At 38.2% G+C, this 27,150-nt stretch overlaps 1 long non-coding RNA gene across 2 annotated transcripts in view; it reads right to left on the reverse strand.

Moving 5' to 3' along the window:
• LOC133622025 (uncharacterized) overlaps positions 1-27,150 on the reverse strand; it is a 216,975-nt gene that overhangs the window by 51,913 nt on the left and 137,912 nt on the right. For both annotated transcript variants that reach the window (XR_012051158.1, XR_009817736.2), the window contains 2 exons: positions 19,031-19,090; positions 17,374-17,450 (listed from right to left, as the gene is read on the reverse strand). This is a non-coding gene — a long non-coding RNA (uncharacterized lncRNA). The remainder of the gene's footprint in view (positions 1-17,373; positions 17,451-19,030; positions 19,091-27,150) is intronic.

Raw genomic sequence — 27,150 nt, forward strand, 5'->3', positions numbered from 1 at the left:
AAAGGTCACCGCCTCTGTCCGTGGTGCTGAGGACAGAGCGCCATCAGACGGGGGCGGGGCAGTGCTGACGGCGAGACACAGCTGGCAGGTGATTGGATTTCACAGGTGGTACGTGGTTATCTAATCATCTGTTGTTTTTAACAGTAAGCGGCCGGGAGCAGCTCGGTAGAGAGGATACGGACGTGACTGAAAGGTCACGTTCTACTGGAGAGAAGAACTTTGTGAAAACTTATGATTATTAAAACTTTGTTAAAACCTGCACGCTGGGCTCCTGTGCCGTGTCTGACAGTGGGACCGCTAGGAACCGACTTCCACATACACAATGGACATTATTTTTGTAAAATACACAATCTACGTTTTACTTTTGTTATGTTTATGTTTACATTTTCACACTAACAAACCTAAATGAAGGAAGAAGTGTAAAGAAATACAATTAAGGAAGGAAAACAATTCAAAAGAAGGAACATCAATCCTCAACAAAAACTGGAGCTTCTGTTTCTTCATGCCGTTAACTAGCTGCACACGCCGGAAACAAATTTATTGACACTGCAGTGTGAAAGCCGATGTTTTTTTCTTTGCAATGAAGTAAACTAAGTCTCAAAGGAATAAAAAACTGTGGAGGCACTTTCTGACATCCACTTTTCGATATGCGACTCCTAGGGCTCTTGAAACTGCGGCCCTCTTAAGATGCCGTTGAATAGCTCTGCTGTAGGTAATGGATAGCATTTTCTCCGGAATCCTGAAAGGAATAGGTAACCAGTGCAAAGACGGGGATGAAATGACTGAATCTATGACTTCCTGACAAGAGCCAAGGATGAGATAATACGGTTCTTCGTTGAGAGATGTTTCTGAGGTGGAAAAAGCAGGAGCGGGATACTTTTGATGTGCTCCTCAAAAAGCACGCTGTGGTTAAATGTGACCCCGAGGTTTCTCAGACTGAGGCGCACATTTGCACCAAGGGACCCTGAGCAGTCGGCTACTGTAGAAGTTTCCGTGTCAGGGGCAATCATTTTCGGCTGAAGAGTATCACTCGCCATCCGGTCTTTCAGTTTCAGTTTCAGTTTATTTGGAACATGCATGCGATACAATGTAATGCATCACATATTTCCAGTTGTTTCATTACAGTACGTCCGAAAAGGAGTAGGAAGAAGCAGAGCTTATTTAATCCTAGCCCTTTTCACACGATAGCAATTTTATCCCATTTCCTTGTTCTGTTTGTAACAGAACAGTAAATAAATAAATATAGCATAAGTAAGTAAACAAATATTAAATACCTAAACAATCATTATCTTATTTCTTTTTAAAACGTTCAATATGTTCATCATGATTGTTCTTCTTTGTACTTTGTGAACATTTGTAGTTTGAACAGTCTCTTGAACAGAATCATATTGGTGCTTTGTTTGATTTCTTTGTGTAATCCATTCCACAATTTAATACCACATACTGATAGGCTCCAGCACCCCCCGCGACCCCGTAAGGGACAAGCGGTAGAAAATGGATGGATAGATGGATGGATACTGATAAGCTGAAGGTTTTAAGTGTTGTACGTGCATAGAAGTGTTTTAAGTTATATTTCTCCTCTTTTGTTGAGAAGAATTGTTGTAAATTCTTGGGTAGCAGGTTCTAGTTTGCATTGAGCATAATTTTTGCTGTTTACAAATGCACAAAATCGTTGAATTTCAATATTTTTGATTCAATAAATAAATAGTTACCTTATGCTATAAGGCGCACTTAAAATCCTTTCATTTTCTCAAAACACGACAGTGTGCCTTATAACCTGGTGCGCCTAATGTACGGAATCATTTTGGTTGTGCTTACAGACCTCGAAGCTATTTTATTTGGTACACGGTAAAATGATAAGTGTGACCAGTAGATGGCAGTCACACATAAGAGATACATGTAAACTGCAATATGACTCAAGTAAACAACACCAACATTTTGGGTATATGTTCCATTGAAAATATAGAACATTACACACGGCACTCAAAAAACTATCAAAATGTTTTAGTACGGCGTGGCGCAGTGGAAGAATGGCCGTGCGCGACCCGAGGGTCCCTGGTTCAATCCCCACCTAGTACCAACCTCATGTCCGTTGTGTCCTGAGCAAGACACTTCACCCTTGCTCCTGATGGGTGCTGGTTAGCGCCTTGCATGGCAGCTCCCTCCATCAGTGTGTGTGAATGTGTGTGTGAATGGGTAAATGTGGAAGTAGTGTCAAAGCGCTTTGAGTACCTTGAAGGTAGAAAAGCGCAATACAAGTACAACCCATTTATCATTTATTTATCATTTGGTAAGCTATGAAGCTGCACCGCTTGATGGATTATACTGTGTTTCAACATATGAGTATTATTATGGTGTGTGTATAAGGTAAGACATATTATCTGGCGTTTTGTTTCGCAATATTATGCAAAAGATACTTTTCTTACCTTCTGGTACCTGCTGATGTGTAGTTGGGATCTGCATAAGTCCTGAAAATTTGCGAGCGTCCGCCTTTGTCGTCGACACCATAGTCGATAAGCTTCTTCTTTTTGTCTATCTTCTTGTTATGTGACATTCATCCTCCGCTGTTGCCATTTCTAATATAAAGTAGAGTAAAGTTCTTACTTATATCCGTCAGTAAACTCGCCATGAGAGCGCTAAAACATACCGGTGTAGTGAGTTTACATTATTCACCCAAGGAACTTTAGTTATTAGAGTTCCGGTCGGACGGGTTATCACGGGACACATTTCCTGTGTTGTTGTTGCACGAGTGAGCCACGGAAGAGGAGATGCTGCTCTGTTATTGATTTAAGTAAAGTTTGAATGTCATTAAAACAGTTAGCTCCATCTTTTGACACTTCTTCCACACCCGTCCTTGCACGCTACACCGCTACAACAAAGATGACGGGGAGAAGACGCTGTCGAAGGTGAGCCACGTAAATAAGACCGCCCACAAGATACGATCAGAAAGCGGCTTGAAGATGATCTGTAAAACATAATCTATGCAACATTTTGACCAAAGAACCACAATTACATGTTATGTAGACCACAAGGAAGTGTTTTACATTTAGAAAAAAAAAGAGACCCCTTTAATGCGCCTTATAATCCGGTGCGCCTTTTGTATGAAAATAGACCTGACTAGACCCGCTCATCGGCATTGCGCCTTATAATCCAGTGCGTCCTATGGTCCGGAAAATACGGTACTTTGTTCTCTTTAACCTCTTTCAGACAATTATTTAGCATATCAATTTAATGGGTCCTAATTAGAGATGTCCGATAATATCGGACTGCCGATATTATCGACCAATAAATGCTTTAAAATGTAATATCGGAAATTATCGGTATCGATTTCAAAAAGTAAAATTGATGACTTTTTAAAACGCCGCTGTCCGGACGTAGGGAGAAGTACAGAGCGCCAATAAACCTTAAAGGCACTGCCTTTGCGTGCCGGCCCAGTCACATAATATTTACGGCTTTTCACACATACAAGTGAATGCAAACCATACTTGGTCAACAGCCATACAGGTCACACTGAGGGTGGCCGGATAAACAACTTTATCACTGTTACAAATATGCGGCACACTGTGAACCCACACCAAACAAGAATGACAAACACATTTCGGGAGAACATCCGCACTGTAACACAACATAAACACAACAGAACAAAAACCTCAGAACCCCTTGCAGCACTAACTCTTCCGGGACGCTACAATATACACCCCCCGCTACCCCTTACCCCCCCACCTCAACCCCACCCCTTACAACCTCCTCATGCTCTCTCAGGGAGAGCATGTCCCAAATTCCAAGCTGCTGTTTTGAGGCATGTTAAAAAAAATAATGCACTTTGTGACTTCAATAATAAATATGGCAGTGCCATGTTGGCATTTTTTTCCATAACTTGAGTTGATTTATTTTGGAAAACCTTGTTACATTGTGTAATGCATCCAGCGGGGCATCACAACAAAATTAGGCATAATAATGTGTTAATTCCACAACCGTATATATCGGTATCGGTTGATATCAGGATCGGTAATCAAGAGTTGGACAATATCGGAATATCGGATATCGGCAAAAAAGCCATTATCGGACATCTCTAGTCCTAATAGGGTTAAAGGAGAAATAGAACTGAAGGTGATCGGTGTATGAGATACCTTAAAAAATCCTGATGACTTCCCCGAGTGGAAGCATGTATAAGGTAAATAGCTAATTGTATATACTTTTTTTCACTAATTCCGCTGCCATAAACCTTTGTGTCATATAACTTGGTATGTGACACATGCTAACTGTTAGCATGAAAATGTTAGCATCTTAGCATGCTAACCTTTTTTTAAAGCTATTTTTACAGAGCAAGGGTCAGCAACCCAAAATGTTGAAAGAACCATATTGGACCAAAAATACACAAAAAAAAATCGGTCTGGGGCCGCAAAAAATGTTGAGTCTTATATAAGTGTTATAATGAAGACAACACATGATGTAAGTGTCTATAATCATTGACAGAAATGCTGTATTTTAATTTGTATTCTACACATTTATGCAACATTGGAAATCATTAGTAAAACAGAGGCTTCTCACAGGATGAGATAACATCTGGAAATGACTCTCTTAGAATGACCAAAAGGTATAGAAAACATCTGTCTTCTTCTAATGGATTTATTACAATCTTTGCGAGCTGGCTAACGTTTGCTGTGGTCCATAGCGGCACACAGAAAACTATCTGAGAAAGACCTATCTGCCAAATATGATTGAAACCATTGGAGGGCTGTCCCTGAAAAGCTCACCCAGTCCCTCAGGATTTGATGGTGGACAGTGTCAAAGGTCGAGCAGAACCAGTTCTGTACATTTAGCGGCATCAGAGGCCATCATGATGTCATTGGAGTCCCGAGCAGTTTCTGTAGGATGTAACTGACGAGAACCGGACTGGAACTTAGCAAATATATTGTGTTGATTTAAAGCTGAGACTAACTGGTTTGCCACCATTTTTTCTAAAATTTTGGACAGGAAGGGCGGCTCCGAGTCGGGTCGATAGTTGCTAAGAACGGAGGGGTCAAGACTTGGCTTTTTCAGAAAAGTCTGGACAACTGCCAGCTTGAAATAGGATGGAAGACAAGCAGAAACCAGTGATTGATTATGGAAAGCAGGGAAGGACCAATAGTGCTGAAAACTTTATTTAACAAAGTTCTGGGCAGGATGTCTAAAGGACTAGAAGAGATCTTCATTGAATACACAAGGCATGCACTGCAAAAACTGAAATCTAAGTAAGATGAAATATCTCAAATAAGGGTGATATTTGCTTATTTTCTGTCTGATAAGATAATTCTTCTCACTAAGCAGATTTTATGTTAGAGTGTTTTACTTGTTTTATGTGTTTTGGTCCTAACTTATCTTAGTAAGATATTACAGCTTGTTGCTGAGATTTGATGACCTATATTGAGTAAAACATGTTTGAAACTAGAATATCAACTGTTGCAAAGCTGTGTCATCATGACTCACAAGTATAAAACTACTATTTTAAAGTAATAATTTCTTACTTCAAGCGTGAAAAAAAAAATCATGATGCCGAGCACATATCATTATGTCAAGATAATGGCACTAGCATTTACTTCATTTAAGAATATTTTTCAACACATTTTTTCTACCAAGAAAAGTGCACTTGTTATTAGTGAGAATATACTTATTTTAAGGTATTTTGGGTTCATTGAGGTTAGCTAATTTTACTTGTTTTGGAAAGTCTTGACAAGCCAAATTTTCTTGTTGTATTGGCAGATAATTTTGCTTAGTTCAAATAAAATACCCCTAATTGTTTTTTTTTCTTCTTGTTTTTGAACACTGACTTTTTGCAGTGTACTCTTGTAAAAAATTTGAAAGGCATTTAAAACTACTTTTTTAAAGTAATAATTTCTTACTTCAACCATGAAAAAAAGATCATGATGCCGAGCGCATATCATTATGTCAAGATAATGGCACTAGCGTTTACTTAATTGAAGAATATTTTTCAACATATTGAGCAAAAAGGTCTCTTTTTTTTTCTACCAAGAAAAGTGCACTTGTTATTAGTGAGAATATATTTATTTTAAGGTATTTTTGGGTTCATTGAGGTTACTTGTTTTGGAAAGCTGCATTTTCTTGTTCTATTGGCAGATAATTTTGCTTAATTCAAATAAAATACCCCTAATTTTTGTATTTTTTGAGTATATTGAGTAAAACATGTTTGAAACTAGAATATCAACTGTTGCAAAGCTGTGTCATCAACACTCACGAGTATAAAACTACTTTTCTAAAGTAATCATTTCTTATTTTAAGCATGTAAAAAAAAAATCATGACTTTAACACAATTGTGTCTCATAATTAAAACAGATGACAGCCAAATGGACTTTACTGTTTTATTTTCAATGAAACAAGAGAAAATATGTACTCATATAGTAGTACAGTTGTTATTAGTGAGAATATACTTATTTTAAGGTATTTTTGGGTTCATTGAGGTTAGTCAATTTTACTTGTTTTGGAAAGTCTTGACAAGCCAAATTTTCTTGTTCTATTGGCGACTTGTCCAGGGTGTACCCCGCCTCCCGCCCGATTGTAGCTGAGATAGGCTCCAGCGACCCCCCGCGACCCCAAAAGGGACAAGCGGTAGAAAATGGATGGATGGATGGATTGTCAGATAATTTTGCTTAGTTCAAATAAAATACCCCTCATTTTTGTATTTTTTTTTCTTGCTTTTGAACACTGACTTTTCGCAGTGTGGTCACTGTCACCAACTGAACAAAAGCTTTTTTTTATCACCTAAAGTGAGAAATTTTCTGTCAAAATTGGATCTGGAAATGATCATTCACACGTTCATCTCGTCTAGTATTGACTATTGCAATTCTCCTTTCACTCTTTTCAACAAGTCAACGCTAAAGAGACTTCAGACTAGGGTTGTACGGTATACCGGTATTAGTATAGTACCGCGATACTAATGAATCATATTCAGTACTATACCGCCTCTAAAAAGTACCGGTCCCATTTTTTTTGCTAATTTTACGCTCAGTCATTTACCTTGGTATGTGAAACATGCTAACTCTTTCAGCTAATTGCACACCTTAGCGTCATATAACTTGGTATGTGACACATGCTAACTGTTAGCATGCTAATGTTAACATTTTAGCATGCTAACTTTTTTTTTTTTTTAGATATTTTTAACACTTGTTTTTATAATTCCAGAGCCATACACCTTAGAGGCACTTAGTGTGTGTTGAACCATTGACATGTTGAACAAAGTTATGACCAAAACGGTGTGTGGTGTCATTAAAATTCTCTCAAATTTAGTAATGGAAGCTAAAAGTCACTGACATTTTTCAGAATAGAGCCTGTAGATTCCTAATGAAGCCATAGCTTGACGCTTTTCTACTTTCTCCTGCTACTGCTTTCTGTGGCAAAAACAAACAAAACGGCAGACGCTCCTCTTCGTTTTGAACCGTTTACTTGTCGACTTAATCATTCAAAAACGTAAAACAATAACGACGTGGGAACAAATGAATGGCAAAATGAAGCGAGTTTGTTACAGTAAGAAAGAGTTAGAAAAAGTAAGAGTAAGGTCAAGAAACTGTGTGGCTCGATTCCACCATACCTGACTGCCATTACCCATAATACCTTGTGTCCAAACCATATTACCACACAGATCCTTCCGCCATATATGCAATTAAACAGTTACATCATCAAATTATTTAGACAAATGTAATAATTACAAATAAACAGAGGTGGGTAGAGTAGCCAGAAATTGTACTCAAGTAAGAGTACTGTTACTTTAGAGATTTATTACTCAAGTAAAAGTAAGGAGTAGTCACCCAAATATTTACTTGAGTAAAAGTAAAAAGTATGTTGTGAAAAAACTACTCAAGTACTGAGTAACTGATGAGTAACCTGTTCGTTTAATGATGACGGCAACAAATAATGCACAAAAACATAAAAATAGCAATGAGCAAATTTAGAGCCAGGAATATCTCTTAAGCAACTAAAACAATAATATATATTAAATAATAATACATTAACATAAAAAAAATTAAGGCAAATTGAGCCACAATAACTTAACAGCACAATAGGCTCAGTAGGCAGAGATTACAAAGGAAAATAACAAGTTAGCCTTTACACAAACCGTAAACTGATAGGTGTGGGCTGCATCTGGGAACACACTGTGCACTTCTGATTGGTGTTTCTATGCATGCGTGAGTGTGTGTGCGACTGTGTGTGTGTGTGCCTTTGTCTGTCTCTCTATGAGGCTGCAATGCGTTAATAAATGTCCCCACACGATGTACATTTGACAGTGATTCATAGCAGGGAAGATAACATCAGCCGACGGTGACAGCCAAAATATCTACTAACGTTACTTACCGCGATGTGCTTCCTCAAATTTGATGTTGAGTTCATGTAAGCTTAAACTTGTTGCCGCTGAAACTTTATGTGCAGTTGATCATGTGACCGCCTGGCTCTGTTTGATTGGTGAAATGGAGTCAAACGTCACCAGTGATTGCATTTGATTGGTGAAACGGAGTCAAACGTCACCAGTGACTGTATTTGATTGGTGAAACGCAGGCATGCGATAGATCCTACTTTGAAGGTCTGTCTGACAAACCAAAACAAACAAAGCGTGCATTAACAGATCGATAAAAATCAGTAGCGAGTAGCGAGCTGAATGTAGATAAATGGAGCGGAGTAAAAGTAGCGTTTCTTCTCTATAAATATACTCGAGTAAAAGTAAAAGTATGTTGCATTAAAACTACTCTTAGAAGTACAATTTATCACAAAAGTTACTCAAGTAGATGTAACGGAGTAAATGTAGCGCGTTACTACCCACCTCTGCAAATAAAGTGTACCTTATGATTATTCTAAGCATGCAAATAAAGTAAATAGTCCCATTTTGGCTGAATAAACATAAAGCACCTTCCATAAAATGTAAATTAACTTAATCATTTAGGCTCCTACAGAGCCATTTATACCAGGAGGACGATAAATTAAAACACAATAAAAAGGATTATGACGACCCACTTTGGGAATCAACAGTTCAAAATGTATTTAATTTATTAATTTGACAGGGACAGTACAATGAAACATTGCTACTCATAGGTAACTGATGTCAAAGTACATAAGACTTCTAGCCACAGGCTAATGTGCAAACCTTGTCCCTGGTTAGGCTTTTTAAGAAAAGTTGAAAAAAGTGAAAAACACATACAAAATGATTAAGACAAGTACAAAATAAAAATACATTAACGATAATTGACCCTGTTTGTCCACACTCCATCCAGTTCTAGTGCTCGCAGTTCTGATTTTCCTTAAGCCACTTTTCCAGTTTTGTGGAGAAAAGTTTAACGGTCGACTGTGACTTTATCTCCAGTGGCAAAGAGTTCCACAGATGTGAGGCCTTGACTGAGAACGCAGACTGACCCACAGTCGTCCGGCAACTTTTCACTCTACAAAAGATTGAGAATATTCCACAGTTTACGTTTCGCGAGGGGAAACTATCTTTAAATAGCAGAACAAAGCCACCAGTCGTCCTTGGGGCACATATGAAAGAGCTGGGTACCGAATTTGGTACTTTTATTGGCACCAACCGAATTCGGTACTATTGGGTATTGATTAGAGATGTCCGATAATATCGGACTGCCGATATTATCGGCCGATAAATGATTTAAAATGTGATATCGGAAATTATCGGTATCAGTTTCAAAAAGTAAAATATATGACTTTTTTTAAACGGCGCTGTGTACACGGACGTAGGGAGAAGTACAGAGCGCCAATAAACCTCAAAGGCACTGCCTTTGCGTGCCGGCCCAATCACATAATATCTACGGCTTTCCACACACACAAGTGAATGCAGCATACTTGGTCAACAGCCATAAAGGTCACACTGAGGGTGGCCGTATAAACAACTTTAACACTGTTACAAATATGCGCCACACTGTGAACCCACACCAAACAAGAATGACAAACACATTTCGGGAGAACATCCGCACCGTAACACAACATAAACACAACAGAACAAATACCCAGAACCCCTTGCAGCACTAACTCTTCCGGGACGCTACAATATACACACCAAGCTACCCCCCCCACCTAACGGTAATTAAGAGTTGGACAATATCGGGATATCGGATATCGGCAAAAAAGCCATTATCGGACATCTCTAGTATTGATTAGCGTAAAATGAAGTCACGTCCGATTTCAGACTCGTCCCATTCGCAGACTAAACATTGTCTCCCGTAAACAATCACTCAAGCAGCACTCAGGACAAAGTCGGCCAAACTCCCTCTAAGTAATGTTGCAATTTTCAACATCATCAAAGAAAGTATGCTTGTTAAAAAAAGCTTGATCGTAAAGTAAGACTTCACTTTTTCAAAATGCAATCACTTGATGCTAATTTACCGTAAATTCCGGACTATAAACCGCTGCTTTTTTCCTACACTCTGAACCCTGTGGATTATAAAATAGAGCGGCTAATTTATGGATATTATTTTGCTGACGGCCATAATAAAAAATAATTTTATTGTCTGTGCTATGGCGCCATCTTTGGGACACAGTGTTCTTCAATTTAGTGCTTTACCCAAACGGAAGTAGAAGTGGTGTTCAGACTTCTAGCCGTACATAGCGTTTCTACTCGTATGCATTCTTCATTCATCACTCCAAGTAACGTTTGTAAGTTTTTACAATATAACTAAAGCTGTTTATACTTACTAAACCGTTCCATGTGTGATGTCTGCAGGTGTGTTTTCATCCATATTCTTACTTGCTATGTAATGAAGCTAGCATCGTTAGTACTAGCGAATATGCTAACACGTTTACCAGTGTCTGTGTTAAAATTATTAACTTACAATGGCATTCTTTTTCTATTGTTTCAGTCTTGTAAATTCACCAAAACGTCACCGTGGACTTATTGAGTCTGACCCACAGCTCGTGGATCCATGACGATGACTTCTGTTTTGTTTGATCAGCCGTTTTACTGCTGTGTTACAGGCACCGTTTGGAAACACTTAAGGTATGTAAATAAACATTTACATAATCTTACTGTGTAAATAACTAATTTCACAATGTATATATATGCCACCTATAGTCCTGTGCAGCTAATATATGGAAAAACATTGTTTTCCCTCAAATTTGGGTTTTTGCGGCTCCATAGTCCAGAAAATACGGATCATTAGATTTGCTATAGACAGGCTATTATTAGTGTGGTGGAAAATTTCTGTCCTAAGGTTAACTTTCACCTAAATACATTAGGAAGAACATGACATGTCAGGTCAGGTCACCCTGACAAAGTACTAGTTATTTTTGTGGGGTGATGTTAGACATTGTGCAGTTACATAAGTTGTTGTTATGCTGGGATCTGACCATCAGGGAGCGTATAAATAACAAGGGAGGACCAAGCCTGTCGTGCGCTCTTTAATTCTTTCACGAAGGTGCACCATCTAACGTCTCCGGAGACACTGTCTGTAATCATGACAACCCAATCCAACTTTGTACCATCTGCTTATGAGTGAATAAACTCTTGTAACAAATTCTCTTTTGTTTCTGTTTAAGATTCGGACATTTTCTACTACATTAGCATTAGCAATTTTCACACTTCCAAATTTGTTAATGAAAACTACAACTAAGATAAATGTTCCAATCAAACAGTTAGTGTGTGATAAGCACACTACTTACAGTATAAACACTTTGGGGAGCGCAACATAACACATTCATCATCATGGAAAAAGCTGCTGTCTAGTTAGACAACATACCACAGATTGCCTATAAAGTAGGGGTGTAAATCTTTAGGCATGTAACGATTCGATCTGGTTCCGATTCCTGAGGTGGAGATTCAATTCAAACTGGTTCTCAAATAGTATTATTTGGTATAACGATTATAATGAAACATTTCCAAAACAAGTTACAGGTTAAAAAAAAACTCCTAAAAAGGTCTTTTAAAAATGTATTTTTTGATTGATTGGTATTTGAAAATCATGAAATCGGGATGACTAGGAATCACGATTTGGATGTTAATGGATTTTTTTGTACACCCCTACTCCACAGTACTGCCATCTAATGTCTTGGAAGTGCAACTGCATTGCAAATGAGACTCAAATGTTAAGAGAAAACTAAATATAACAACTGGACAGCACAGTTATCACAGTCAGCTCAGTTTTAAATGTTACATTAAAAAATTGCATTTTATTATCAAACAATTACAATTTATTACCACACAAAGTAAATAAAATTGGTACCGCTGAATACCGGCATCGGTTCAAATGTGAACAGTACCCATCTGTAGCGCTTATGGAGAACACAGGTGGACAAACAGCTCATTTGAATTAAAGCTACAGACACACAATAAGGCATGTTCCCACGACACTGCAAAAACTGAAATCTAAGTAAGATTAGATATCTCAAATAAGGGTGATATTTGCTTATTTTCTGTCTGATAAGATAATTCTTCTCACTGAGCAGATTTTATGTTAGAGTGTTTTACTTGTTTTAAGTGTTTTGGTCCTAAATTATCTCAGTAAGATATTACAGCTTGTTGCTGAGATTTTATGACCTATATTGAGTAAAACATGCTTGAAACTAGAATATCAACTGTTGCAAAGCCGTGTCATCAACACTCACAAGTATAAAAGTACTTTTTTAAAGTAATAATTTCTTATTGCAAGCATGAAAAAAAAAATCATCACTTTCACACAATTGTGTCTCATAATTAAAACAGATGAAAGCCAAATGGACTTTACTGTTTTATTTTCAATGAAACAATAGAAAAAATGTTCTCATATAGTAGCACAGTTGGCACAGTACAGTAAACTGACAGTTAATATTTAAACATTTGACATTTCAAACAATTTTGAACAGAAATAGTTCATGCACATTCAGATAAATTCTTCAAAAAAAAAAAAAAATTTGCCCGGGGCCGGACCGTATATATATATATATATATATATATATATATATATATATATATATATATATATATATATATATATATATATATATATATTCCTTGCACAATAATTGACTGAAAGAGAACCATCTTGGCGCGATGATGTCATGTTATTGATGGGAAAATGCCTTTTTGGACAATATGATTTGCCTGAGCGGCTAGTAGACCCCGAGAGTAACAAGCGGTTGCCTTGTTATTAAGAAAATTAAGAGAATTAAGAAAAATAAACTAGTTTTTAGTAAAAGTTTGCTGGTTTCAAGAAATGTAATGCCGAGCGCATATCATTATGTCAAGATAATGGCACTAGCATTTACTTAATTTAAGAATATTTTTCAACATACTGACAAAAAAGGTCTCTTTTTTTTTTTTCTATCAAGAAAAGTGCACTTGTTATTAGTGAGAATATACTTATTTTAAGGTATTTTGGCGGTTCATTTAGGTTAGCTGATTTTACTAGTTTTGGAAAGTCTTGACAAGCCAAATTTATATATATAATTTTGCTTAGTTCAAGTAAAAATACCCCTCATCTTTGTGTTTTTTCCCCTTGTTTTTGAACACTGACTTTTTGCAGTGTGGCGCTTATAAAATGTCTAAATTCCTGCATTGAAAAAAAAAAAGACAAGTAGAATATGAAACTTTAAACCGATATATTTTGTTGGAGGCTTGAATTATTGCTTTGAATAAATGGTTGGATTGGATGATGTGTGCGCTTGCAAAAACAATATTGAACCTCCATGACGTTCCTTTGGTTTGAACTTGGCGTAAACTCTGACTCGCGCGCCGCTTCGCTTCCCTTCCACTTTTTTCCATGTCCCTGCGTGTGTGTGTGTGTGTGTGTGTGTGTGTGTGTGTGTGTGTGTGTGTGTGTGCGTGTGTGTAGTGCACGAGTGCACAGCGGCTGGCAACCAAGCGTGCGTCTCTCTGTGTGCGTTAGTCTGTCATTTCCTTCGCTCGGTTCCTGCAGGAGTCAGGCTGTCTGCTCCAGAAATAGAGGCGACCTCAGCGCAGACTTCATTTACTGCAGCGTGTGGCTTTGTGGGGGCGGCCCTTAGACTGACCCTCCCCATTAACGATTCATTTGGGATCCCTTGTCATCCACGTAGCTCTCCCTGACCACATGCGTGTTGAGTACACAGCAGGAACACAACCAATGTTGTAGCAGCCGTAAAAAAATCTACATGCCGATTCGGCGTTAATGGTTTAATTGTGCGAATGCTGACGAGCGTTCATTCATTCACACATTTGATATTCCGATTACATTTCTCAACCGATTATTTATCGATCAAAAACATCAACATTTAAAAAAAAAAAAAGCCAACATTTTCCGCAATTCAAAAAAACTCACACTAAGCCACTGCCAAAAGGAAACATGAGCTTAGGCCGGGCGTCAGCAACCCGCGGCTCTTTAGTGCCGCCCTAGTGGCTCCCTGGAGCATTTTTAAAAAAGGAATGAAAATGGAAAAAGATGGGGGGAACATTTTTGTTTTTGTTTTGGTTGTCACGGCCAGGGCGCATTCCAATGCGCCCTTCATCTTTGCGCCCGAGGCCCGAGGTGCCCGAGGTGCGCTGATTGCTGATCGCCCACAGCCTTGCAGGCATGTGGGCGATCAGCAATCAGCGCACCTGGACCTGAGAGGGAACTGTATAAAGGACCGGTGGACCCAAGGATCCATGCGGGAACTTAGTTTCTCAATGGTGTACCTGCCCTCCCGAGTTTTGCCCTTGGTGATTCTTCCGTTGATTTCCCCATGTGGACTTTGGACTGCCTTCCTCGGTCCTTGACCCTCGCCCGGACACGGACCTTGTCACTCCTCTCCTGCCCTTCGCTCTCAACACTTGGTGACACACACTTCAGCTAACTACACACATAGCCTCACACTCTTGGGTTTTGACACTCTCCATTTCCTTAGTTTAGTTTATTAGTTAATATTGTTTATTATTATATATATTGACTATATATATATATATATATATATATATATATATATATATATATATATATATATATATATATATATAATGAATTATTGAACATTACTGCCCCCCGGTGTCTGTGCCGTCATCTCCCTCTGTTAAACCATAACATTAGTAAGTTTTTTGTTTGAGGACAAACATGACACAAACCTTCCCAATTGTTAGAAAGCCCACTGTTTAATATGTTTGTGTGTATGCTTACGTTACCCAGCTTGCAAAGATTGTAATAAATGTATTAAAAAAAGACAGCCTGCCGTTTCCTTTAACTTGGGCACACACATCTATACCTTTGGCCATTAAAAGCCAGTCATTTCCAGGAGTTCTCTCATCTTCTGAGTAGCCTTTGATTTATTAATGGTTTCCAATGTTGTAAAAATGTGTAGAATAAATATTACATTTCAACATTTCTGTCAACGAAGATTTGCTTCAGCCTGTGACACATGGTCATTTTGATAGTGAGCTGTTATAGCTAGTATAGACACTTATATCATGTGTTGCCTTCATTACAACACTTATATACGGCTTTTCATTTTTTGCGGCTCCAGACAGATTTGTTTTTTGTATTTTTGGTCCAACATTGCTCTTTAAACGTTTTGGGTTGCCGACCCCTGGCTTCGGTGATTAGCTCCATTGTTCTCTAAAGTACACTTTGACCAATGATATTCAAGGAGCTAAATAAATATACTGTTTTTAAAGCAGGCACCTTAGTAGGCAGCTAATGGTCCTTCAGTATTTAAGGAGTCATATTCGGCAGTATTTTTTATTTTTCATTGAACAATGTAAATAGTAATTGGTAAATGGGTTATACTTGTATAGCGCTTTTCTACCTTCAAGGTACTCAAAGCGCTTTGACACTATTTCCACATTCACCCATTCACACACACATTCACACACTGATGGCGGGAGCTGCCATGCAAGGCCCTAACCACGACCCATCAGGAGCAAGGGTGAAGTGTCTTGCTCAAGGACACAACGGACGTGATGAAGTTGGTAGAAAGTGGGGATTGAACCAGGAACCCTCAGGTTGCTGGCAGAGTCACTCTCCCAACTGTGCCGCGCCGTCCCCATACAAATGTATACAAATGTACACAAAAAACCAAAGCACTTTCACCATAACAACAATTACAAACATCCATCAGGTTGGGCAAATACTGTCTTTCACACAATATGTAAAGGAAAGAAAATTAAAGCAAATACAAATAGAATATTACAATAATAACAATAAATAATAATACAAATAGGATAAGATACAAAATTCAAAAAGACAAGGTTAGTCTAAATCACATCAAATTTCTCCAATAAATATATACATTTAAGGGCTTTTGTACATTTTACAAGATTTAATTGATCATTTCAAACCATTTAGCCAATGAGAAAATTTAGGTTTCACTTTCAAAAATCGACATTTATGTATAATTTTTTTTTTAGCTTGCAGCATAATATTGTTGACAAACATTTCTATGTTACCATCATTTATAAATATTCCAAATTTGATCTTGACTCGAGATGTTCGATAATATCGGACTGCCGATAATATTGGACTGCCGATAATATCGGACTGCTGATATTATCGGCCGATAAATGCTTTAAAATGTAATATCGGAAATTATCGGTATTGGTTTCAAAAAGTAAAATGTATGACTTTTAAAAACGCCACTGTACGGAGTGGTACACGGACGTAGGGAGAAGTACAGAGCGCCAATAAACCTTAAAGGCGCTGCCTTTGCGTGCCGGCCCAATCACATAATATCTACGGCTTTTCACACACACAATTGAAGTCAACAGCCATATAGGTCACACTGAGGGTGGCCGTATAAACAACTTTAACACTGTTACAAATATGCGCCACTCTGTGAACCCACACCAAACAAGAATGACAAACACATTTCGGGAGAACATCCGCACCGTAACACAACATAAACACAACAGAACAAATACCCAGAACCCCTTGCAGCACTAACTCTTCCGAGATGCTACAATATGCACCTCCCGCTACCCCCTACCCCCACCTCAACCCCGCCCACCTCAACCTCCTCATGCTCTCTCAGGGAGAGCATGTCCCAAATTCCAAGCTGCTGTTTTGAGGCATGTTAAAAAAAAAAAGCACTTTGTGACTTCAATAAAAAATATGGCAGTGCCATGCTGGCATTTTTTTCCAAAACTTGAGTTGATTTATTTTGGAAAACCTTGTTACATTGTTTGATGCATCCAGCGGGGCATCACTACAAAATTAGGCATAATAATGTGTTAATTCCACGACTGTATATATCGGTATCGGTAATTAAGAGTTGGACAATATCGGAATATCGGATATCGGCAAAAAAGCCATTATCGGACATCTCTAGTTACAACGTCTAGTTATTTAATTCCTAAGCTACGCTTTGCCATTTGTTTTCTTGTTAGCTATTCCTTTAGCTTCCCGTGCTATCGGCACGCTGTATTTTTTGTATTTTGAACGATTTATGGACATGAAATAATTTCTTTACCTGCACCTTGCCTCCGGAGTTCCGTCTGCATCTTGGGAGAACGAGCCACGCAGTAAAATGCGACCCCGTGGTGACACCTACAGGCAGTAACAGGACAGGTCAATGTAAACCTAAATCAGGCACCTCAGTAGGCAGCAAAAGGTCCTTTTGTAGCTAATAGAGGTCCTACAGGCAGTAACAGGACAGGTCAATGTAAACTTAAATCAGGCACCTCAGGAGGCACACTGCAAAAACTGAAATCTAGGTAAGATGAAATATCTCAAATAAGGGTGATCTTTGCTCATTTTCTGTCTGATAAGATAATTCTTCTCACTAAGCAGATTTTATGGTAGAGTGTTTTACTTGTTTTAAGTGTTTTGGTCCTAAATGATCTCAGTAAAATATTACAGCTTGTTGCTGAGATTTTATGACCTATATTGAGTAAAACATGCTTGAAACTAGAATATCAACTGTTGCAAAGCTGTGTCATCAACACTCACAAGTATAAAACTACTTTTTTAAAGTAATAATGTCTTATTTCAAGCATTAAAAAAAATCATGACTTTGACACAATTGTGTCTCATAATTAAAACAGATGACAGCCAAATGGACTTTGCTGTTTTATTTTCAATGAAACAATAAAAAATACGTACTCATATAGTAGTGCAGTTGACACAGTACAGTAAACTGACAGTTAATATTTAAACATTTAACATGTGACATTTCTAACAATTTTTAACAGAAATAGTTTATGCACATTCAGATAAATTCCTCAAAATTACAATTAAAACAATTTTGGCCGGGGGTTGGGCTGTATATATGCGCATAAATTGACTGAAAGAGCACGCACTTGGCGCGATGATGTCATGTTATCCATGGAAAAATGCATTTTTAGACCATATGATTTGCCTGAGCGGCCAGTAGACCCCGAGAGTAACAAGCGGTTGCCTTGTTGCCTTTCCATTAAGAACAATACGTTAGTTTTTAGTATAAGTTTGTTGGTTTCAAGAAATGTAATGCCGAGCGCATATTATGTCAAGATAATGGCACTAGCATTTACTTCATTTAAGAATATTTTTCAACATATTGAGAAAAAAGGTCTCTCTTTTTTTTTCTATCAAGAAAAGTACACTTGTTATTAGTGAGAATATACTTATTTTAAGGTATTTTTGGGTTAATTGAAGTTAGTTAATTTTACTTGTTTTGGAAAGTCTTGACAAGCCAAATTTTCTTGTTCTATTGGCAGATATTTTTGCTTAGTTCAAATAAAATACCCCTCATTTTTGTTTTTTTGTTTTCCTTGTTTTTGAACAATGACTTTTTGCAGTGGAGAAAAAGGTCATTTTGTAGCTAATAGAGGTCCTACAGGCAGTAACAGGACAGGTCAATGTAAACCTAAATCAGGCACCTCAGTAACAGCAATGTTATTTCTGACAGCTCAATGTAAACCCTAACTAATCAATCTTTCCAAATAACCCTTTGGTACCATCTTTCACTTTAACTGTTCCAATGTTAGCATGCTAATGCTAGCATAATTATATTTTAAGCTAGCATTTTGATGATGGCATTTCAGTTTGCCTTTAGTTCGTACAGCATTCACACAGGCTTTCCATACCATAACTAATAATTTCATTGATTTCTTATGTGAAAAACTGCTTTGGAGGCCCTAAATACTCACAGGAAATGAGCCGCCGCTCGCCCCAAGTCAGCTGGGATAGGTTCCGGCTCACCCGCTGACCTGATGAGAAAAATGGTTGGAAAATAAATTCTAAACGTTTTAAACTCCTGTTTCTAATGACGAAAATACAGAATCAACAGCGCCTCCGCAGGTTGCAGCCATGTACTGCACTCCATTTTCCTTAACCGCATAGGCTTCAAAATGCCTTTAATCAGCATTCAATAGAAATCTTTAGAAAAATATTTCTCAATGAACGGGACTTGAAGAAAAGAGTTGTCTTATATCGCGCTACTTGTAAGGGGGTCCTCACTCATAAACACATTATGATGGGACTGACCGTGTGAATGCAATTTGTCATGATGACTCCGTACAGCAGATGACATTGTAACTCTGACTCTTAGAACAAAGGAATCAGTGTTGTCAACATACATACATTCAGATACCGTATTTTTCGGACGATAAGGCGCACTTAAAATCCTTTCATTCTCTCAAAAATCGACAGTGCGCCTTATAACCCGGCGCGCCTAATGTACGGAATAATTCTGGTTGTGCTTATACCGACCTCAAAGCAATTTTATTTGATACATGTTGTAATGATAAGTGTGACCCGTAGATGGCAGTCCCACATAAGAGATACATGTAGATTGCAATATGATGCCAGTAAACAACGCCAAAACTTGAAATGTTCCATTGAAAATAAAGAACATTACACACGCCACTCAAAAATCTGTCAAAATGTTTTAGTACGACTTTGAAGCCGCACCACTTGATGGTTGTCGGCCCATTACGGCTACCATAATAAGACCCCTTTAATGCGCCTTATGATTCGGTGCACCTTTTGTATGAAAAAAGACCTGAATAGACCCGCTCATCGGCAGTGCGCCTTATAACCCGGTGCGCCCTATGGTCCGGAAAATACGGTATATGTTTGTATTTTCATCACCAAATCTGCAAATCCAAAATCCACATTCTACAGAGGCACTATAGAGAGCCTGCTGACCAACTGCATCTCTGTCTGGACTGGAGCCTGCAGTGCCTCAGACTGGAAGTCTCTCCATAGAGTGGTGAGGACGGCAGAAAAGATCATCAGGACTCCTCTTCCTCCTATCCAGGAGATCGCAGGGCTCAGAAAATCTGCAAAGACTCCTCCCACCCCCACTACGGACTGTTTCCCATGCTGGACTCTAGAAAGAGGTTCCGCAGCCTCCGTAGCAGAACCTCCAGGTTCTGTAACAGCTTCTTCCCTCAGGCCGTAAGACTCTTGAACGCATCATAATAATCCCCTCAATTCCCCCCCAAAATGGATTAACTCGCTGGAATAAAAAAGACAATATAACATACATCCATAAACGTGGATGCATATGCAAAAGTGAAATATATTTATCTGTACAGAAATCTATTTATTTATTTATACATGCACCTTATTGCTCTTTCATCAATCAATGCAACGGAATTTCGTTGTTATCTGTACTGTAAAGTTCCAATTTGAATGACAATAAAAAGGAAGTCCAAAGTCTAAATTGTGTCGATACGGCACATGTAATATTTGGCAAATGTGCATGTTAGCATTGAGAAATCTGCGTTCAAAGAACTCCGGCCTATTAGTGATTCCCAGAGCCCCAAAAAAGTCTGCGGGCTATAGAGCGTTTTGTATTCGGGCTCCAGTACTCTGGAATGCCCTCCCGGTAACAGTTAGAGATGCTACCTCAGTAGAAGCATTTAAGTCCCATCTTAAAACTCATTTGTATACTCTAGCCCAGTGGTTCTCAAATGGGGGTACGTGTACTCCTGGGGGTACTTGAAGGTATGCCAAGGGGTACGTGAGATTTTTTTTAAATATTCTAAAAATAGCAACAATTCAAAAATCCTTTATAAATATATTTATTGAATAATACTTCAACAAAATATGAAAGTAAGTTCATAAGCTGAACATCAAATCAAGTAGGCTATTCCATTCATTACAATGCAACAATGCAATATTCAGTGTTGACAGCTAGATTTTTTGTGGACATGTTCCATAAATATTGATGTTAAAGATTTATTTTTTTGTGAAGAAATGTTTAGAATTAAGTTCATGAATCCAGATGGATCTCTATTACAATCACCAAAGAGGGCACTTTAAGTTGACAATTACTTCTATGTGTAGAAATCTTTATTTATAATTGAATCAATTGTTTATTTTTCAACACGTTTTTAATTATTTGTATATCTTTTTCTCCAAATAGTTCAAGAAAGACCACTACAAATGAGCAATATTTTGTACTGTTATACAATTTAATAAATCAGAAACGGATGACATAGTGCTGTATTTTACTTTTTTATCTCTTTTTTTCAACCAAAAATGCTTTGCTCTGTTTAGGGGGTACTTAAATTAAAAAAATGTTCACAGGGGGTACATCACTGAAAAAAGGTTGAGAACCACTGTCCTAGCCCAGGGGTCGGCAACCCAAAATGTTGAAAGAGCCATATTGGACCAAAAATACAAAAACAAATCTGTCTGGAGCCGCAAAAAATTAAAAGCCATACTACATACAGATAGTGTGTCATGAGATATAAATTGAATTAAGAGGACTTAAAGGAAACTAAATGAGCTCAAATATAGCTACAAATGAGGCATAATGATGCAATATGTACATATAGCTAGCCTAAATAGCATGTTAGCATCGATTAGCTTGCAGTCATGCAGTGACCAAATATGCCTGATTAGCACTCCACACAAGTCAATAACATCAACAAAACTCACCTTTGTGCATTCACGCACAACGTTAAAAGTTTGGTGGACAAAATGAGACAGAAAAAGAAGTGGCATAAACATACTTGCCAACCTTGAGACCTCCGATTTCGGGAGGTGGGGGGTGGGGTGGGGTGGGGGGCGTGGTTAAGAGGGGAGGAGTATATTTACAGCTAGAATTCACCAAGTCAAGTATTTTATATATATATATATATATATATATATATATATATATACATACATACATACATACATACAGGTAAAAGCCAGTAAATTAGAATATTTTGAAAAACTTGATTTATTTCAGTAATTGCATTCAAAAGGTGTAACTTGTACATTATATTTATTCATTGCACACAGACTGATGCATTCAAATGTTTATTTCATTTAATTTTGATGATTTGAAGTGGCAACAAATGAAAATCCAAAATTCCGTGTGTCACAAAATTAGAATATTGTGTAAGGCTAATACAAAAAAGGGATTTTTAGAAATGTTGGCCAACTGAAAAGTATGAAAATGAAAAATATGAGCATGTACAATACTCAATACTTGGTTGGAGCTCCTTTTGCCTCAATTACTGCGTTAATGCGGCGTGGCATGGAGTCGATGAGTTTCTGGCACTGCTCAGGTGTTATGAGAGCCCAGGTTGCTCTGATAGTGGCCTTCAACTCTTCTGCGTTTTTGGGTCTGGCATTCTGCATCTTCCTTTTCACAATACCCCACAGATTTTCTATGGGGCTAAGGTCAGGGGAGTTGGCGGGCCAATTTAGAACAGAAATACCATGGTCCGTAAACCAGGCACGGGTAGATTTTGCGCTGTGTGCAGGCGCCAAGTCCTGTTGGAACTTGAAATCTCCATCTCCATAGAGCAGGTCAGCAGCAGGAAGCATGAAGTGCTCTAAAACTTGCTGGTAGACGGCTGCGTTGACCCTGGATCTCAGGAAACAGAGTGGACCGACACCAGCAGATGACATGGCACCCCAAACCATCACCCAACCATGCAAATTTTGCATTTCCTTTGGAAATCGAGGTCCCAGAGTCTGGAGGAAGACAGGAGAGGCACAGGATCCACGTTGCCTGAAGTCTAGTGTAAAGTTTCCACCATCAGTGATGGTTTGGGGTGCCATGTCATCTGCTGGTGTCGGTCCACTCTGTTTCCTGAGATCCAGGGTCAACGCAGCCGTCTACCAGCAAGTTTTAGAGCACTTCATGCTTCCTGCTGCTGACCTGCTCTATGGAGATGGAGATTTCAAGTTCCAACAGGACTTGGCGCCTGCACACAGCGCAAAATCTAACCGTGCCTGGTTTACGGACCATGGTATTTCTGTTCTAAATTGGCCCGCCAACTCCCCTGACCTTAGCCCCATAGAAAATCTGTGGGGTATTGTGAAAAGGAAGATGCAGAATGCCAGACCCAAAAACGCAGAAGAGTTGAAGGCCACTATCAGAGCAACCTGGGCTCTCATAACACCTGAGCAGTGCCAGAAACTCATCGACTCCATGCCACGCCGCATTAACGCAGTAATTGAGGCAAAAGGAGCTCCAACCAAGTATTAAGTATTGTACATGCTCATATTTTTCATTTTCATACTTTTCAGTTGGCCAACATTTCTAAAAATCCCTTTTTTGTATTAGCCTTAAGTAATATTCTAATTTTGTGACACACGGAATTTTGGATTTTCATTTGTTGCCACTTCAAATCATCAAAATTAAATGAAATAAACATTTGAATGCATCAGTCTGTGTGCAATGAATACATATAATGTACAAGTTACACCTTTTGAATGCAATTACTGAAATAAATCAAGTTTTTCAAAATATTCTAATTTACTGGCTTTTACCTGTATATATATACAGTGTTGGGACTAACGCGTTACAAAGTAACGCGTTACTGTAACGCCGTTAGTTTCGGCGGTAACTAGTAATCTAACGCGTTATTTTTTTATATTCAGTAACTCAGTTACCGTTACTACATGATGCGTTACTGCGTTATTTTACGTTACTTTTTATGTAGTATAAAGTGTGTTTTATCAGAGCGCTGCTGTGTCATCGTTCTGACTCTTCTTGTGTCACAAACCGGAGAAGAGAGAGAGACATGCGCTCTGTGTGGGTGTGTGTGAGTGTGAGTGTGGGGAGCGAGAGGGGGTGGGGGGGGGCCGTGTCTGATCATGGCGGAGCCAGAAGTCGAGTTTGCTAACATGGAGATATTTTCACTACTTTTCTTTTGTCGAGCACAAAGAAAATAACATTTTAGTTAAATGTAAATTGTGCTTTGGATCAAAGATGCCATCTACTGCCCAAAACAGCAATTCAAATCTGCTGAAACAAGCTACATAAGCAACATGCTTCGACGAAGCTAGTAAAGAGAGACAGAGACTCTGATGCCACTTCACCTCCACCACCATTCACCGCTGAAGGTACACACTCTGTCAATCAATGTTCTCTCTAATTGTTCATGTGTGAGCAAATGCAAAAAGTCCCTGAGCATTGAGTGGAGCCCATGTGAGCAACTTTAGACGTGCACACTGTGGCTACACCAGCAGCACACCTGTCCCAAACCTCACTAAATAACAAGTTCAATCTCCATCCATCCATCCATTTTCTACCGCTTGTCCCTTTCGGGGTCGCTGGAGCCTATCTCAGCTGCATTCGGGCGGAAGGCAGGGTACACCCTGGACAAGTCCCCACCTCATCACAGGGCCAACACAGACAGACAACATTCTCTTATTATTATAATCAAATGACAGCAGTCATTTCCATTTCTAATATAAGTGTTTAGGCCCACTTATAATGACAATAACAAAAAATATTGTTTTTCATGAACTGTGTACTTGTATTGTTTGTCTGGGTGGAGGTCCTGCTTTGGAAATAATTTGTACCCCTTTCAGACATTGCATTTAGTTCCCATTAAAACATTCACATGTTGCACAATGAGATGTAAGCAGGGGATCATGTGTACATTCCTGCAACTTCCTGTTTGTAAAAAATATATTTTTATTAGTATTTATTTAATATACTAACAGCATTTAATGATTAATATTTATAAATTAAGATTCCTAATAAATGACACTAGAATAAGCACACATTTGATTGGTAAATCATAGTGTAACGACCTGGAATGACACTTTATGTGTGGTGTTGGAGTTGTCCGACTTTTTGTGTGGCTGTAAACGCATCACTGGCTAAGTGCCATATGTGCAAGTGTTGGCGCACGAGAGAAAGAGCGAGCGGCTGCTGTTGATATAACAAAGTTGCTTTTGGTCTGGTTTGTACTGCAGAAAATGACCAGTTTTGCTAGATATCATTTTTTTAACTAATGTTTTGGTGATGTGTTTATGGCCGACAATAAAGAGTTTTGCTCAGTAAAGTGATCGATGGAATTCATGTTCTCAAAGCGTCTCGACAGACGTTACAATATTTGAACAATGATGACGAAAACGGTTTTCTCTGTCGTGTCCGTGTCGTGTCGAAAATTGTTATGCGCTTATTTTTTTATTTGATTTTGTGCATGGCATAGATTTGCCGTGCGCAGAGGACGCTTGAGCAGTGCGCAATTGCACATGCGCGCTCCTGAGAGGGAACGTTGCTGTCAATTCTCTTATATACTCTTTCATTCTAGACTTCTAGAGTGTTTGATTATCACATCACTCTAAATGTATAGACTATAAAGTTCACAAACATAAAGAGGGATCCTAGTGGGCCAGGCCAATCTTTCATTTTCTCTAAACTAAAATTGGGGAAATGTGTAGAGTGTTCTGGGTTTCAGACATGATTTTGTATAAGAATTACTTGAGGAAGAAAATGCCTGGTTAGACTTTGTGTATGTAGTGTGTGCCTTTCTTGGTTTACATCTATGCTGTTATTATGCTGTTTGTTACTTATGTATGTTATGTTGCAGCTATTTAAAATAGTTTTGTCAATTTGTTCTGGCCAGAAACAAATTGGCCTTTGTAACATATCTTTGTCTTTGTGTGTTGTATGTAGACCACATGGCTTAGCAGAGTTCAGTGATGCAAATGCATGTCAAGTTGATCAACAGATTCTCCAGTGCAATAACAGTACTGAAATGAAAACTAAAAGGGCATTAATGGGAGCTTTAAAAAAAAAGAAAAAAAAAGAAGTAACTAAATAGTTACTTTTCACAGTAACGCATTACTTTTTGGTGTAAGTAACTGAGTTAGTAACTGAGTTACTTTTGAAATGAAGTAACTAGTAACTGTAACTAGTTACTGCTTTTCAGTAACTAACCCAACACTGTATATATATAAGAAATACTTGACTTTCAGTGAATTCTAGCTGTAAATATACTCCTCCCCTCTTAACCACGCCCCCCCCCCCCCCCCACCTCCCGAAATCGGGGGTCTCAAGGTTGGCAAGTATGTTTATGCCACTTCTTTTTCTGTCTCATTTTGTCCACCAAACTTTTAACATTGTGCGTGAATGCACAAAGGTGAGTTTTGTTGATGTTATTGACTTGTGTGAAGCGCTAATCAGGCATATTTGGTCACTGCATGACTGCAAGCTAATCGATGCTAACATGCTATTTAGGCTAGCTATATGTACATATTGCATCATTATGCCTCATTTGTAGCTATATTTGAGCTCATTTAGTTTCCTTTAAGTCCTCTTGATTCAATTTATATCTCATGACACACTATCTGTATGTAGTATGGCTTTTAATTTTTTGCGGCTCCAGACAGATTTGTTTTTGTATATATGGCTAGAATTCACCAAGTCAAGTATTTTATATACTGTATATATATATATATATATATATATATATATATATATATATATATATATATATATATATAAGAAATACTTGACTTTCAGTGAATTATAGCTATATATATCTATATATTTTTTTTATTTTTTTTATTATATATATATATATATATATATATATATATATATATATATATATATATATATATTAAGAGAAATACTTGAATTCCAGTGTTCATTTATTTACACATATACACACACATAACACTCATCTCATTGTTGAGTTAAGGGTTGAATTGTCCATCCTTGTTCTATTCTCTGTCACTATTTTTCTAACCATGCTGAACACCCTCTCTGATGATGCATTCTGCTTCGTCTCCTTGTTGTGTGCGCAGTTGTGCACTGCACTCTCTAAAAGCCCTAGATGTTATTGTCACATATGCATGTACGGTAGATGGCAGTATTGTCCTGTTTAAGAGTGTCACAACATTGCTGTTTACGGCAGACGAACTGCTTTACGGTAGACAAAATTGTGACTGCTGTTGTTGTGTGTTGTTGCCGCGCTGGGAGGACGTTAATGAAACTGCCTAACAATAAACCCACATAAGAAACCAAGAACTCGCCCTCGGCCATTCTACAGTTATAACGTCATTGGGCAGGCAC

This window comes from Nerophis lumbriciformis, linkage group LG25 (assembly GCF_033978685.3).
Source record: "Nerophis lumbriciformis linkage group LG25, RoL_Nlum_v2.1, whole genome shotgun sequence".
Lineage (NCBI taxonomy): Eukaryota > Metazoa > Chordata > Actinopteri > Syngnathiformes > Syngnathidae > Nerophis > Nerophis lumbriciformis.